We start from the raw sequence: 5,978 nt of genomic DNA, 5'->3' as shown, positions 1-5,978 counted from the left end.
AGAGCCGGTTGAGCCACAAGGCTAAATAAAATAGCCGGTGAAACATCCTTATACAACTGCAAACCAAGATCTGTAAGCTCTTCTTGCATCTTCCGTCTATGAATGGAAATGCTAGCTAGAGTACCTCGTGACTTCCTACTCAATGCATCCGCCACCACATTGGCTTTCCCCCGATGATACTGCAACACAAAATCATAGTCCTCCATGAACTCAACCCATCTGCGCTGTCTCAAATTCAAATCCTTCTGAGAGAAGAGATATTTGAGACTCTTGTGATCGGAGAAAACTTCAAACTTCTCCCCATATAAATAGTGTCTCCACCCCTTAAGGGCAAAGATAACTGCTGCAAACTCCAAATCATGTGTCGGATAGTTCAACTCGTGAGTCTTCAACTGTCGAGACCCATAAGCTACCACCCGTTCAGTCTGCATCAGAACACAACCCAAACCTTCCCGTGAAGCATCACAATAGATCACATAACCCAAACCACGTTCAGGTATGATCAAAACTGGAGCTGATGTCAACCTGACCTTTAACTCCTGAAAAGCAAAATCACAAGCCTCATTCCATATGAACTTGACTCCCTTGCGAGTAAGTCGAGTCATTGGTGCCGCTAGACGAGAGAAATCCTGAATAAATCTCCTGTAATAGCCGGCTAGGCCAAGAAAGCTCCGAATCTCAAACACTGTTTTCGGCTGCTCCCAATCCATTACAGACTCAATCTTTGATGGATCCACAGCAACACCACCCCCTGACACGACGTGTCCAAGAAACTTCACCTCCGGTAGCCAAAATTCACATTTCTCGAACTTGGCATACAATTGGTTATCCCTAAGGATCTGCAAAACTACTCTCAAGTGATACTCATGCTCTTCCCTTGAAGCTGAGTACACGAGAATGTAATCAACGAACACCACCACAAACTTATCAAGATATTCACTGAATACACGGTTCATCAAGTCCATGAAAGCTGCTGGAGCATTGGTCAAACCAAATGGCATCACCAGAAACTCATAATGGCCATACCGTGTACGAAAAGTAGTCTTGGATATATCCTCATCCTTAACCCTTAACTGATAGTAGCCTGACCTCAAATCAATCTTTGAAAAGCATGTCGCTCCCTTCAACTGATCAAACAAGTCATCGATCCTAGGCAAAGGATACCTGTTTTTGATCGTAGCTTGATTCAATTTGCGATAATCGATGCAAAGTCTCAAAGACCCATCCTTCTTCTTCGCAAAAAGAACCGGTGCTCCCCATGGTGAAGCACTAGGATGAATAAAGCCCTTAGCTTTCAAATCATCCAACTGACCCTTCAGTTCATCAAGTTCTGCCGGTGCCATACGGTACGGTGCCATAGAGATGGGTGCCGTGCCGGGAATGACATCAATGGCAAAAACCACTTCCCTTAAAGGAGGTAACTCTATCAGTTCCTCTGGAAAGACATCAACAAACTCCTCAACAACTGTCGGAAGAACACGGCCTAAACTGCTATCCTCGTCAACTAGCAAACTAGCCAAGTAGGATCTGTGGTGACTCCAGTCACCAATGCTGAAAACCATTGCCGGGTGGGAATCGCTTCGATCTCCCACAAAATGGAAACAATCTCCCTTGAGAGTGCAAACAGACACCTTCCCGCGAAAGCAATCGATCGTAGCCCGGAAGAATGACAACCAATCCATCCCAAGAATGACGTCAAAACCCGTCATGTCAAGAGCAACAAAATCGAACTCCAAAGTCCGTCCAGCTATCTCAATAGCACAACCTCGACAAACACGATCCAAAGACACTGGACCCCCTACTGGTGTGTCAACACAGAGAAAACTATCCCAAAGTGTGACCTCCAGACCCAATGAATGTGCAAATGATGCAGAAATGAAAGAATGTGTTGCACCTGTATCAACAAGAACTCGTGCCCAATAACTAAAAACTGGAAAGATACCTCGAACTGAAGAGGTGCCTGCGGAAGCATCCGCCTGTGGAAGAGCGTAGGCTCATCCTGAGTCCCTGAGCCCTGTTGTGAATTGCCCTGATAGCCTGACTGATGTGTAGAAGCAGTAGGTGTAGAACCTCTGGCTGTATAAGTGCCAACTGGCGCCACTGCCTGTGGTGCCTGAGGAACTCTGAAACCGGACTGAACCACTACAGACTGTGCCGGTACCATCTGTGAATCTGTGCCACTACGTGACTTATTCAACAACTTTGGACAATCCTTCCTAAGATGACTTGGCCGCTTGCAATAGAAGCAAGCTCCCTGCCCTATCTTTGTGGAAACTGAAGTCTGACTGGCCTGTACCCGAAGCTGTGGGCAATGAGGCTTGATGTGCCCCGGCTGCTGACAATGGTAACAAACCACTCCTTGGGTTGATCCCGAAGATACATGAACTGTGGGTGCAGAATGATTCTGCTGTGATGCCCCCTGTGAGTGAGTACTGTTCCCTACCTTAGCCTTCTTCCACTGACTCCTGGAAGATGATGGATTATCTCTACGAGGCTACTTGCGTGAACTCCTGATCCGTAACTGATCCCGTTCCTCTGCTTCAGCTAGCATAGCCCTCTGAACCACCTCTCGGTAAGTCCTTAAATCAAGAATTGAGACCCGTGGCCTGATATCAAGATGTAGCCCATCCTGAAACTTTATTGCCCTGGCCTCGTCTATTGTAACCATATCCTCGGCATAACGAGAGAGGGAAGTAAATCGTGTCTCATACTCAATGACACTCATAGTGCCCTGATAAAGACCTACAAACTGTGTCCTCATCTCCCGCCTCATAGCCCTAGGAAAGAAGCGCTCGAAGAACAAACCCCTGAACTCATTCCAAGTCATCAACTCAATATTATGGACATTGGTCATAGACCTCCACCAGTATCTACATCCCCCATGAACAAAGAAGCAGTCAAAGAAATCCTCAACCTGTCTGTGGGTACCGCCATACTGTCTAACTTGCGAACCATAAGGTCTAACCAAGCTTCTGAGACTAGCGGATCCGAACTCCCTGCAAATGGATCAATCTTGACCCTCTGAAGTCGCATAAAGTACTCTAGCGCCTTATTGACAATCGGTGCCGGTGCCAGTGCCGGTGCTAGAATCTGTATCCCTGCCACCTGTCTGAGTATCATCTCCTGTAGGGATTTAGCAATTCCCTGAGTGATACTCTGAGCTATTCGCTCCTTGTAAGTCTGTGCCCGCGGCGGATCAGCATCCGTGCCACGAACTGGAATCCTGGGCCTCCCCGGACCTCTCGTAAACTCTGTGTCAGCCACCTGCTCCTCAATGCCCTGACGTGAAGACTCTCCATGCGTGACAACCATGATTCTAAACTTTTAAAAGAAAGGAAGCCAACAATAACACAAGTCATTATGACTAAATGCAACTCATACTATGAATGCAATGAAGCAAGAAGCAAGACTAGGTATGCAACATACTGTCATGCTAACGCAATTTACAAAAACTTCTTAAATAGTTAAGCACTTAAACAGATAAGCATACATGCCAAACAAAGGCACTCTTAACCACATATTCATATAAGCACAAAGACATGTCATACGACTAAGCATGTTATCACGAAACATCTAAACATATTATAAACTCAAAATATGTTATCAAAAGCATGTGAATGCATCAAAGTACATCAACAAAAGCATGATATGCACCCAAAACCCGTTGTCCTAAGGTGTTCAAACCTAGGAGCTCTGATACCACTTGTGACGGCCCAAGGTTTTTCAACCCTGTGCGTTAGTGATGAACCGAAAGATGACCCGATAACGGATCCGAATTGCAGAAGCAAAAGATAAACAACATCCCTAGGGACACAACATGTCTCTAGAACACCAAAGAGACCCTCAATGAGATCATAGAACCCAAAGAAAACAAATGTGGAAACAAGACTTCAAAAATGGACAAAAGGAACCCAAGGGTAAAATGGTCATTTCCATCCTAAAAGTGAGTACTACCAAGTACACCGTTGGAAAGAAATCAAAAAATTAATGAATTTAGACTCAAGAATCACTTGATTCGGAGTCCGGACGGCAAAGATATCAAATCCTGAAGTCGAAGGAAGAAAAGCCCTATCCCGGTTCGAGCCAAAAACTGACACCCCTCCACTAAAACTGGAATAACTTAAGCTAACAAATGAATCTGAAACTCTAATTGGTACCATTGGAAAGCTTATTTCGATGTGGTCAATTTAGACTCAATAACGGACCAATTTGGAGTTAAAACGAGGAAGATATGACAATTTGAAGTTGGAGATGTAGTGCTGAACCAAGACGCAAAAACTCTCTGTGAACAGTACTTCGAGCGCTCGAACTTAGGACTTTGAGCACTCGAACAGTACCTGCCCGAGGCCAAAACTTTCTGCCCAAACTTCGAGCGCTCGAACTCCCATTTAGAGCGCTCGAACTCCTGTAGCTGCACCTGAAATGCGACCTTGAAATGCCATTTTGAGGACTTTTTGGGACTTTTTTGGAAAAAAGTTGTGAAGTAACACCCCTTAAAATCATGTTTTCTGGTCAACCATGTCAAGACCAACATTTTTTTTTTAAGTAAATAACCAAAAATGCCCTTGAGGTCTCATTTAGCAAAAATATGTAAATGAATGCTACTCTAAGTGTTCATTTCTTCAAGAATGGTGTTGTGTGCCAAAGTGAACATGCACACATATGTAAAATGAGAAAATGCATGTGCTCCAATAGCTCATGGTCACATAACATGTCATATACAAAATACAACCTGTCAAACCTCGAATTCTCATCATTTCATAAGACAACTATGGGATTAAACTAGCATACATGTGATATAAATGTACATGGCACTTGGCCTCATGTTATGCTTACAAAATAGACATCTTCAAGTGTTCTTAGATATACATTATAAATCAAGGAAGCCATTTTAGCTTCTACAATACCATACATCCATGGTATACAAAATTAACATCCAAAAAGGAAGGCATGCTAAACAAGTGCATGTCAATATACAAAAATGTTTCAAGTAACTCAAAATCTTTTAAGGATGATGAGCATCCAAGAACATGGTCTCTTTACCTGAAAAATAACCCAAACCACTAGGGTAAGTAATCAAGTTACTCGTAGGAAAAGCGTATACGTGTACCCTAAAGTTTCAATATCATTGCAAGATTAATATAGACGAATACAAGGGAGCATTCCATATAACATCTATGTTCAAGGTGTTCTAAAGGATCTTCTTAAGCTAACTTAAATGTTTCTTAGCAACACAATATCAAAATGGATGTACTTAGCAACATCAAACTGTATATAACAAAATTTACAAGTTACAAATACCATTGATTGTCAACTTGGAAATGAATGCGAAATAAAAAAAAAAGTAGAATCCTTGGACACCTAAGCTCGGAATTCTGCCGAGACATCAACGGTTATTCCGGGCATTAACCCGCAGGGAAGACCACCCTAAGTGCGCACTATCTCGATTGGGGAGAACTCATACCTCCCGCACTAGAGCCAAACTCTAGCCATGTTACTAGTAACCATGTCCCAAGAGAATCCAAAGTATATATCAAGTTCAAAACTTATATATAGATAACAAGGCATATAAACCACCTTCCATGCACAAGTACTTTGAAACCATACAAACCATGTCTTAGGGTTCCAAGTCTAGAATGACATAATAGATGACAAGTTCTTAATATGATATTATGCACAAAACAATATCATTAACTTATCAATTTAAGCATGCCTCAACAATAAGCCGTATATACTAAATGTTTGCATTTTAGCAAATAGCTTCTAAAACAACCATGATTATCAAAAGTAATACACTAGAATGTAGGATTTCCATCACAATAGCATTGTAATTCAGATCATTAAGAATTTTATACAACTTCAACAATCCTACTCAAGATATATACACAACATACATGCTTGATCAATGAAATCCTAAGTCAATCATAAGGATTTCCTATAGTATGCAATACTACAATTCTAAAAGCATGTATACAATA

This window comes from Cornus florida, unplaced genomic scaffold (assembly GCF_030987335.1).
Source record: "Cornus florida cultivar Cherokee Brave unplaced genomic scaffold, ASM3098733v1 CherokeeBrave_3.0.0_Hap2_Chr01, whole genome shotgun sequence".
Lineage (NCBI taxonomy): Eukaryota > Viridiplantae > Streptophyta > Magnoliopsida > Cornales > Cornaceae > Cornus > Cornus florida.
This window is presented reverse-complemented; position numbering follows the sequence as displayed.